The sequence below is a fragment of the Alligator sinensis genome, unplaced genomic scaffold (genome assembly GCF_000455745.1).
Source record: "Alligator sinensis unplaced genomic scaffold, ASM45574v1 scaffold989_1, whole genome shotgun sequence".
Lineage (NCBI taxonomy): Eukaryota > Metazoa > Chordata > Crocodylia > Alligatoridae > Alligator > Alligator sinensis.
Genome location: NW_005842266.1, coordinates 1328160 through 1340216, shown reverse-complemented (window position 1 = coordinate 1340216; position 12057 = coordinate 1328160).

Below are 12057 nucleotides of genomic sequence, written 5' to 3'. Positions count from 1 at the left end.
CTGGGTTCCTGATATTTGTTTTATGACAATTAGGACTTGTATTTCAATTTTTTGAAATTGGGCTGGGCTGGGGAGTCCCTGGCTGCTTTACTTTTCATTCCATCCAGGAAGAGCACACACCAACTGCTGAAACTTCCTTAGCCTGACGAAGGGTTTTTGAACCCGAAACCTTGCTTAATAACTATTCTCCAGCTATTTGGGTTGGTCTAATAAAAGATATCAAATTCACCCAACGAACCTTGTCTGTCCAGGGGTACTCCGCACTTTTGACAACTGGGCCATTTTGATTTGGATTTCTAATTTTAAAATATATACGTACTTGATTACTTGGATTTCAAAAGGTGAATTGTACTCTTTTGCAAAATTATTAATTACTTATTAACTCCTCAAAGTACAAAGCTTAGAGGAACTAAATTGACAAAACCTTAGTACACGATTGCATCTTGGACATACCAGGCATGTCTACATGTGCATTTACAACAGCTTAAATTTACAGCTCAGTAAGTTACTGCACAGTATGGCAGTGAGGAGGCTGAAATCGGGGTATCTATGTACATATGCACAGTAGTGAACTAGGAGTGCTAAATGAGAAACTATGTTTGAATCAGTTTTCGCCAAGATGTACTGGTGATTTTTAAAAGTCCCTTTCTCTTTTATTAATAAAACCATCCAAAACCCTTTTCCAACCTTCATTTCCTTATTTTTTTAGAAAAAGAACCCCCTTTCATGCTGTCACTTCACTGCTGATGCTGTCTGTAGCACTCTTTGTGCCCAATGAGGCTAGGATTGGTTTGAATAGGCAGCCCATTTGTAGAGGGGCAGTGCAAGGAGAGGTGTACAGCCAGATAATATAAATGGAAAGGTGACTGTTGACTTCAGTGGGCTTTCAGTTGGGTCCTAAAGTAGCAGATTCCAAATCCATCTTCATCATGCCAACTGAGATATATGCTCAGGTTCCAGTCCTACAATGAACCCTAGGAAGAGAGCTGCTGCTTCTTCAGTGATGTTGTGTGGGTGCAAACATCCACCCTCAGAGGAGTGGTAGAAATCATCATGGGAATCTGGGGAAATTACTCATACCCGCAGAGTCACCAGTATACAAGGACAGTATATATCTTCAGTCTGCAGGAAAGTAGGCTTCTGGCTGCTAAAAGCCTGAGTGCAGATTTGAGGAATCAGAGGGTTTATCAGCAAGCCAGGTTTGATAACAAAGGATTCAGACTGAGCTTGCTTCCTTTATTCAGGTAATGGAATTCGAATCTGTAGTCTGTAGTCTCCAGCATCTTTGGGTGGCTTCTCCTGCCTCTTTTCCTTCCTGCTGCTGCATTGAGGCATGGTAGGAAGAGGGTGGCATCATCTGTTGAAGTGAGCTTGCACTCACAAAAGCTTACACTATACATCTCTGGTTGTATAGTTTATAAGATGCAAATGTACCATGCCTGCAGCATCAGAAGCAGTTTCCTCCAAGCACTTTGTAGAGTGCAAGCTCTACTGCTCTGATTCCTGAGAAGTGACATGGGGCCTTAGACTCTCACTAACATTTGGGCTGGGACTAGTGAAATTGAGTCTAGTGGCATGGATGCATGTCCTAGAGCAGAAAACACGGATGACAGCCACATCCTCCTGCAGGCTGCTATCTCCTGAGCAGGGAAGCTTTTTTCTTCACATACCTCTCCTGGACAGGCCTGGGAGCAAGGAAGGCAGAATAGTAAGGAAGAGAGGATGGTACTGCCCAATTCCTCCATTTAGAATGATGCTGTCAGTACTGCCAGTCATGAGTGCTCAAAAATTGAAAGCCCCTAAACCTCTGATTGAAAATAATGTATCTGGGTTCCTGATATTTGTTTTATGACAATTAGGACTTGTATTTCAATTTTTTGAAATTGGGCTGGGCTGGGGAGTCCCTGGCTGCTTTACTTTTCATTCCATCCAGGAAGAGCACACACCAACTGCTGAAACTTCCTTAGCCTGACGAAGGGTTTTTGAACCCGAAACCTTGCTTAATAACTATTCTCCAGCTATTTGGGTTGGTCTAATAAAAGATATCAAATTCACCCAACGAACCTTGTCTGTCCAGGGGTACTCCGCACTTTTGACAACTGGGCCATTTTGATTTGGATTTCTAATTTTAAAATATATACGTACTTGATTACTTGGATTTCAAAAGGTGAATTGTACTCTTTTGCAAAATTATTAATTACTTATTAACTCCTCAAAGTACAAAGCTTAGAGGAACTAAATTGACAAAACCTTAGTACACGATTGCATCTTGGACATACCAGGCATGTCTACATGTGCATTTACAACAGCTTAAATTTACAGCTCAGTAAGTTACTGCACAGTAAGCATGAATAGGCCGGCATTAACACGTGCAAGCATTAAAGTGCATTAACACTGTGTGTAGACTGATTTGGGACTAAAATTAATCCCAAATCAGTTCACACACACAGTGCTTCTGCACAATAAGGCATGATGCAGGTATCAAATTTACACTCAAGTCGGCATAAGTTGCCACATTTACTGTGCAGTATGGGTGTGCACATGTAGGCACATGCCCATACTGCGCAGTAATTTCAGTTACCGCACAGTAAATGTGCACGTGTAGATGTGCCCACTGATTAGGAAATTCATCCAAAGTCCACTGAGTTCATGGGGATCTTTCTATTGATCCTAAAGGGCTTTGTATAACATGCAAGTTGGATATTTAAGGTTTATGATCAAAAATAAAATAGTACTATTTGTTGGCATCTATGAGGTTTAATTATCATTATCAGCTGGGTGGGGAGCAGAATTTGTGTTAGATTCTAAATATATAAAATAAAAGGCAGTCCCTGTCCTATAGTACTTTTTATGTACATGACAAAAGTGAGGCAGGGTGGGGAAGGCAACACACAGGCAGAGGGGTGATTATTGTGATGGGCTGCAAATGTCTCCGGGGTTTGTTTCTTTTCTTCAACCTGTGGGTAGAGTTTTGCTGTGTTGAGATTAGCTAAACAGAAAAAGAGGAAGAAACATTGAAGGAAACATTCAAAACTTGGTTTCAAAGTCATCTGCCCCTCAAAGAAAGGGGGAAATTCACATATCTTTCAGTGCAATTTTCTTCACTGTTGCCCATTCAGAAAGATCACAATTTACAATAAAGATCATCCCTAGATACAGCACACAAAGAATCTTTTATTGTTTTTAATTAAATCTTAGACCTACCCTGAAGTGCTATTGATAGAATGTCAGCATGTTTGTGACTATGTCAATACAAGGGTCATGCCGCACTGAGTCCTGAGCCCTCTGGTGCACGCACAGCTCTGATGGCAGAAGGCATGCCCATATCTGAGGTTCTGCCAGTAGAGATATGCTGGCTCTGTGATGCAAAAAGATCAAACCCTTACCAGGCATAGCTCAGCCACTAGAACTTTGTCATGTCGATAAGGCCTACAGGAATGAAAATCCCTCTTGCACATGTGCTGCACCCAGGACAGATTGTGTTTTTCTTGGTCACAAACTAGGAGAAGCTACAACAACGTACTATGGATACCCTACATTGTGTTTTGCACTATCTTGCTAGGCCAGTAGCTAAAACCCTGGTGTGGACAAGGTCTTCTGTCTTAGAGAAACGTACACAGTAAGAGACTCATTTCTTATATCAGCCTGGATGCAGATGTTCTACAGTCCCACAGCTAAAGATTATTACAGGCTATTTGGCCTGTTCTTCAACTGATTAAACATGCAACAGAGAAGACGTGTAAAAAAGGAAACAAGACTGAAACGCTGTCTGGGTACTTCTTTGGTTTCTGCTTCAGTATGGCTGCACTGGTGCAAAACCCTGCGCAGAGGGTTGAGTTGGAGTTAACAGTGCCTTGTACTGCTGTGACCTACTGGGTCCAATTCTCCTTCACTTTGATGCATGGCAATGGTATATGACACACTTCCACCCCCCAAATCAAATTCCAGCAGTTGGTTCAGCCCCTAGTATTGGAGCCTCACTAAATAGTTTTCACAAGATCATCGGAAAGTAGGACTAAAAGGAACCTCACAAGGTCATTTAGTTCAGCCTCTTAATCAAGGCAGAAGCATCTCTGACTAAACCATCCTGGCCAAGTGTCTGTCCAACCTGCCCTTGAAAACTTCCAAGAATGGAGATTCCACAATGTCTCTAAGTAGTCTCTTCCAATGCTTGACCACCCTCATAGGTAAAAAGTTCCTTCTAATCTCCAGCCTAAATCTCCCCTGCTGATGCTTGAAGTCATTGCTCTTAGTACTGCCCTCTATGGTCATTCACAGAGAAAAGCACAGCTCCATCCTCTGCTATTATGTCCCTAAACTGGGCAATAGCTTCCAATACCACAAGCTATTAACTGGCTGTTTAATGCCAAGTTCCGTCCCCTATTCAAGATAACTTCTATTAATGCTACTGGAACTTTCCTACCCAGGAGTTCACGTATCCCTGTGTACTAAATATACAGAAGTCTCAATGGGAGCATCTACATGTGACCATATAGTGTCTTTGTTACTGTGCTGTCATTTAGTACTTCCTTTTGGAAGTAATAAAAGATGGCGTGGTAACAGCCCATACTGCACCATGCCGGCCACAGTTATTTTTGGCCGCTAGGTCACTAGCAATGCACTAAAACAGTGGAGCATGTTGCTATAGTGATGTAGCGGTGGCATCACAGTTTTTACCAACGGACACTACAGTGCTGTAGCATCTTGTGTAAACAAGCCCAATAAATGGTAACAAATTGCAGTGCATCAGGTGGCTAAAAGGTGCTCTTAAGAGGACATAATAAGATATACGCTGACACATTTTCAGGCTGTAGAACTACGACTGCCTCTCTAACAAAAGTGACCTCCAGCAAACAGCTTTCCCCATACCTTATGTTTCTGAGCATTACATCTCCCTTTTGGTGAAATGATGACCCTTGTAATCAACAGTTTTGCCATCAAGTTCAAGGAGGCTAACATATCATCCTCAGTTACCTTTACTATCCACTCACCATTAATTTCCCATGATGTACCTCAGGGCTAGTCAAAATAGATGTAGTGCCATGTATGCAGTATTTTCCTCATCAGCGAAAATAAAATCTTGAAATGACCATTCAAACAACTTGGTTACTTCACTTGATCTGAGCCTTCAAGAGGCCGAGAAGTGATAAATGCAGCTTGTACACGAGTCACCTCCACCCAGAACCTAATCATCTCATAGGATGTTGCTATTCCATGACAAGTTCAACTTCTTTTGTATATATTTCTTTAAGAGGCAATGGGTGGTAGCCAAATGTGACTAGCTGTGAACTCAACTTCATTCTCCTCTCACTAATAGAATCTGCATTAAATTCATCCTGAGATTGAGCAGTTTGCCTGTCATTAATTACCAGTAATACTTGCAATATCTGAAAATCAGCAAGCGTTTGCAAGGACTTCTATTCCTGTACCTTGGTTAGCTGTGTTGATACTGTATGCTGCTTGGTAGCCATTACTGATCAGCTTATGATCATCAGAGCACATGTGAATTCTAAAACTTGTAGGAACAGGTTTTTGAAAGTGTTTACCACCCACAACGGTAACCAGATTTTCAAAACCGCAGTGAGTACTGCTTATTACTGATCTCCTTTGAACATGTCTGCTACTAAATCAGTTTCTATTAGTTGCCCTGTTTGGGACCACGCTCAACCCTGACCTAAAAAGCAAAACTTTATCAATTTCAGTATGGCCTTTAGTCTTTTACTCTGAACTTTAGCAACTATGTTGGTATAGAAATGGAAAAAAGAAAATCTGAAGTGGACGCTTTTATGATAGTTGTTTTTTGTCTAGTAATAGGAAAAAGAAAGAGTACTACATAAAACTTTGGTGCAGGTATGTATCTGTTGCAATTCCCTGAGAAGCTTGTTACAAGTTCAGCAGAGGACATAAGAATATTTTTAAAGCTACTGAAAAAGTGGGTGATTTTTCCAGCCCACTTCATTTCAAAGTTGGTGATACAATATTCAACTTATTCAGAGTATTTTAACAAACACTTTTAAAAAATATTAGTATGTGTAGTTACTGCTAATTAATCTACTTTCTGTATACTAATGTTGAGAAATCTGGTCAGACTGGTTTCTAAAGGGGAAAAAGACCTCAGTGTGGAAGTGATAAACAAATTAAAACACTCTTTAGCCCATGTTAGGGCTGGGGTTTCCAAAGCAACCTAAGGGATTCAGACATGTTAAAAAATCAAATGAGGCTGTATTGAAATACAAGTTTTTATAGAATGGAACTAAAAGGATGCTTAAATCTAATCTAATTGTGGAATTAATATATATGAAGGAAAGAACCTAAGTTTCCCAGAAATGAAGTAGTGTGAAACCCTTTCACATTTAAAATTAAAATTGTATGCATTTAGCTCATTACAGATGGGTGTTGAGGGTGAAGCTTGCTTCCCATTACAAACTTAATTTTAGTCACCCACCTCAACTTGCCAACATGAAAATAATCACCTGAAAATTAGTTTGAAGTTTCTCTTAGGAGCATTTTTTAATATTTAGAAGTATCTTTCACAGGTTACAGCCTTCATTGTAATGCCGCCTCTGTTAGAGTGCATGTCTAATTTTGAGCTATATTAGCTTGAGCAAGAGCAGCCACACTGAGTAAATTTGTATGTGGGCAGCTGTGCCATATACCCAAGTGGCACTGAGATACCTGGAGGTACATCCCATGCCTCTTTGCACTGCATTAACTGAGCAGCCCCAATAATTCTTTCCTGGTGAATTGTTGGTGAATTTGTCTTCTCTTGGCAAAATTTTGTTTAGATTTGCTGGCAACGTGTTGAATATACGCACGTGCAAAACTCCTCTGGCGGTAGAACCCTCTTTCTGCTGGTAGAGTTACACTACCTCTGCCAAGCACGATATGGCTTTTGTCACTAACTGGCAAAAGGTGCAGGTAGACACTCCTGTGCCTCCTGCCAACTGTTGTGGTTGCTACAGGAGCTGGTGCCTTCTCAACCTGCAATCTGAAGCCATGCAAAGCTGCTGGAAGTACATGGACGCTCCTGTGGCAGTGACTGTTTTCATAAGCCATAAGTTCTGGTGGTAGAAGCTGGCAAGGCCTAATCGTACTGGAGAAGAGTTAGGCAGCATCTATATACATGACTGCTGTGCTAGTAGCTAAGGAATTGTGTAACTTGAACTTTAACTTCTATCCCCTGCTGTACCAGCAAAGTTAAAAGCACCACAAACTGGAGTGAAAGGGCCTTGTGTTCAGATGATCCTGGAGTTATAACTCTAGGAAACTTTTCAGCAAAGAGAAATCCTTTGTTCATAGCCAGAATAGGGCAAGTGTTTCAGAAAGAACTACACAGACATGAGCCAGGTTCTGCAGTGGGGGAGGCACAGTCACCTGGGAAGATGGAGAGGAACTACCTTGAAGGTGAGCAGAAAGCACAAAGAGGCATGAAGGTGGCAGGGAAGAGTTGATTAGAAAAAAACCTCTTTCTACATAAACCAGGACACTTGCTCCCCCACAGAGCTGCTCACTTGGATGAGGGTAATGGACAGTAGGCAGCCATATGGGGTAGGACAAGATGTTTTATCCCTGTGACCAGGAAGAAGGAACCCACATGAGCACATCCACAGCAGTGTGGCACAGTAAAAACCCTTACACAGATCATAAGCTCCACCAGGACTTCTGTCGCTGTTAATGAACAATTCTTTTAAAAACTAAGAGAATTCAATGTTAAAAAACCACTCTGTTACCATTAAAGGTGTAACTATCTGCCAACAGATTTAATGAAAAATAGGTCAAGAAAACTTATATTTTAAAAAGTTATATATTTTTTTCAAAAATTACCTTTAGGTGACTTTATTTTGCAAAGTCTCATAAGTCAATGGGACTTAAATTCAACAATGTATGTATCTTAGCAGCATTCCCCAGTAGCACAGTGGTGGTAACTCTGGTGCAGGACTCCCTCCCGATTAAGAACCCACCTACATGGCAGAAACATGGGAAGAGCTCTGTAAACACAGCAATCACCATATCGGGTCAGGCCAAATATCCATTCCATCTGGCATCCTGTCTAGTGGATGCTTTAAAGCAGTGGTTCTCATCCTTTTTATACCAGGATGCATTTGTAAACATGAGTGGCCAGCCTTGACCCAGTGCCCATCAATCCCCACCCACTGCCCCCAGGCCCCATCCCCCCAAGTGTGTGGGGCAAAGGGTGGGTGTGGGGCATGGGGGGGGCTGGAACTCTGCCAGCCTGCAAAGGAAAAACCACGGTTTCCCACGTTTCTCCTTTAAAGGAGAATCTATTTTTAAAGCGTGTTGATCCATTTTTAAAGTTTGCCCGCAACCCTTTCATATATTCTTGTGACCCACTTTTGGGTCACGATCCCTGGGTTGAGAAACAGTGCTTCAGAGGAAAAGTATTAGAAGCAGGGCATGTGTAGTGATCCATTCCCTGCCAGACACTCCCAGTTACCAGCAGCCACAGGGTTAGGCATGTCCTGAGCCGGAGATGATATCCCTGACTGGTGTGTTCAACAGCTCTGGATATACCTGTCCTTCTTAAATCTGTCATCTCCTTTTTAAACCAGGTGATAATCTTGGCTTCCATTGTCCTGTGGCAATGTGTTTCACAAGTTATGTCTTATGTAAAAAGTCCTTCCTTTGATTTGATTTAAACCTGCTACCTGGTTATTTTGGTGCCCCTTGATTTGTATATTATGAGACAGTGTATAATAAATGGACTGGAAAAACTAAACAGAGAACCAAACAGTTCTATTATTAAGTTCTCTATTTAATAGTTCTCCTATTCAGTTCTCTATTCACTTTTTCCAGCCCCTTTATGATTTTGACCTCACTCACATTACTCCTTCACTTGTCCTTTTTCCAACCTGATGAGTTTGAGTCTTTTCAACCTCTCCTTAGACAGTAGCCATTCCATACCCATGATACTGCATGATGCCCTCCCCCATTCTTTTTCTAGTTCTCCTATATCCTGTTTGAGCTGGGGTCACCAGAACTGCACGTAGAATTCAAGATGTGGGCACACCATGGCTTTGTATAAAGGTACCGATGCTTTCTGCTTTGTTTTCAATTCCTTTTTTGCTGGCATATGCATTGTTCTTAATCATGTGAACAGCTCCACAACACACATTTGTGAGCAAAAGGGTTGCTGCATTAGGGCAGCAAGGTGGAGGACCCAGTTCCAATGCAGGTCCACTGATGATCAGCATGATATAACTGAATCCCCTAGCATGACCCTTCCTATGCTGTGCTCTTCCTCTCTCTAACAGGCTTGGCTCCTGCGGAAGCCTAGCTAGCACATCACAAACCATCTTTTACAGATACTTCACTCGCTGCACAGACACAGAAACACAGCACCACGCTACCAGCCCTACTCCACAACTGCACATGATGAGACTTCTCCCCCTTGGTTTCCCATCACATGCTGACACAAGAATGACAGCTAGCAGCCCATTCATAAATTACCTGCAGCTTACAGCCCTTGCATCAACCATCCAATATCCCTGAAACTAATATTAGACTCTTCACAGCCATTTCATCATCACCCCGAAAGCACAAGACCTCTCCTCACAAGGGTTTCCTTCTCATAATCCTCCATACTTCAGTTCCTTCCCCAACTTGAGGCTCCCAAAAATTACTCCTACATACAGCTCCCCACCTCCCTCACAACTGCCCCCAAGACTACCAACCCCCACCTCAGCATCCTCACAGTTGCCCCCGACCAACGTTCCCTGAACTGACAATTCCCACCATCAACACCCTAGCAAGCACCCTTTTGAGTTGTCAGTGCCTTATCTCCAATCTCTGGTGGCATCCCACCTCCTACCACGACCTTCCAGGACTTCAACCCACTTTGTGGTTCCCTCCAATTCACTTGTCCCCTCACAAACCCTACAATGACCCACCATCTCACAGGTGCCTCAGCTCATAAACACCACAACTAATATCTCCCCAAGAAGCATCCCCAAAACAGATCCCACTTCACAATGTGTTCGTTCACATTTCAGTCACACCCTCAGACCCTTCTCACAATCACCCCTGCACCCCTCCAACCCACACCAAATCATCTCATCACAACTCTCAACATCCTTCCCTTCACCTCACACTCCATTTGACAATCCCCATGATACTCACCCCTCTGCCATGTAATCAGCTCCAGTGTCCCCTCCCCCCCACCCCCGGTCACTCCCCACTTCAAACTCCTCAGTCACCCCAAGACACCCTCACCCCAAGTCACCAGCACCTCACTGCCCTCTCATGCCCCCCTGCCATCACCTCCTACAGCCTTCCTCTTCCCAACTCCCTATAAATCATGCAATAGGCCAGGCATTCCTTATTACAGCTGCCCTCAGTGCCCCCGCAACACCCTCCCCAGCCTTGCTTTCACTTGCCAGCCCCTCTACAGGGCACTGCCCCCTCTACTGAACCAGGCCTACACACCCCTCACCCCAGCCCCACAGACCATCCATCACCCTCAGGATACCCAGTCCTTGACCTGCACCTTCACTACCCAATCCTCCATGGCACCCAGCCCCTCACTATCCACCACACCCCACCCCACCCCACCCCACCCCAGCATAACAACCCCTCCGCATCACACCCATTCCCTCCCCATCATACTTAGCTCCCCATTGCACCCACCTCTCTCCATTGCAGCCACCCCCTCCCCATCACACCTACCTCCTCCCCATAGCACCCCACCTCCATCACCCTCATGACACCCAGTCCCTGACCAGGACCTACACCTTCACTGCTCCATCTGCCATGACACCCAGCCCCCACTACCCACCCCTCCCCATCACCCCCACCCCACCCCATGTGCAAGGCACTGTTAATGTGTGGAACTCATTGCCACAGGAGCTGATGGAGGCAGGTAACGTGGCCAGGCTCAAGGAGGGACAGGCTAAATGCAGGGCTGATGGACCCATTCTTGCCTATTGAACACAAAGGGTTGGAAACATTTCCTCAGGCATCTCCAACTCAGTGGGCGCATCTACGTGAGACACTAGAAATGCAACAGACTAATTCTACTGCATGTTAGTGCGTCACGGTGCAATTATGATGTATTAATGCACATACAGACATGCCCAGTAAAGAGCAGATGCCAGAGAGGGTACTGAATAAGGGCTGGCTCACCCTAGTGCAGTGGTTTTCAATCTTTCTTTTCATTTGTGGACCCTTACCAATTTTGAATGGAGGTGCGGCCCCCTCTGGATTGTAACTGTGGGCGCTCACCTACTTCTGACTGATCCCAGCCATCTCTCACCGACCCCCTAGACCAGGGGCAGGCAATTATTCTGGGTGGAGGACCGCTTACTGAGTTTTGGCAAGCCATCGAGGGCCGCATGACAGGTTGCCCGGGGCAGATAAATATTAATTTTCTAGGTTTTTAGGGGTCCCGCGGGTCGGATAGAATGGCCTGGCATGCCGCATTTTGCCCACCCCTGCCCTAGACATGGGCTGCAGACCGCCAGGGGTCTGTGGACCGCAGGTTGGGAACCACTGCTCTTGGATCTGCCCTTGGGTGGTGGTCTGTATCCCTCGGGAGCCTCCTCCCCTGCCGCCGACACCCTGCTGGGCTAGGGTCGGCATCTCCCTGGCCACCAACACCCTGCTGGGCGAGGGGTGGCATTCACCTGCCCACCTGCCCTAGACATGGGCTGCAGACCGCCAGGGGTCTGTGGACCGCAGGTTGGGAACCACTGCTCTTGGATCTGCCCTTGGGTGGTGGTCTGTATCCCTCGGGAGCCTCCTCCCCTGCCGCCGACACCCTGCTGGGCTAGGGTCGGCATCTCCCTGGCCACCAACACCCTGCTGGGCGAGGGGTGGCATTCACCTGCCCACCGACAGCTGCCTGGGCTAGAGGTGGCATCTCCCTGGCCACTAACAGCCGACTGGGCTGGGGGGGCCCCATGCCCTGCCCCTCGCACCCTGTTGGCCTACAGGTCGGCTCCCTCCTTGACTCTCGCAGGCTGCCAGGCCGAGGGGACCCCCCCGCCCCACACGGGCTGGCCCAGAGGCCCCCGGGCCTGCCCCAACATGGCGCCCCTTGTG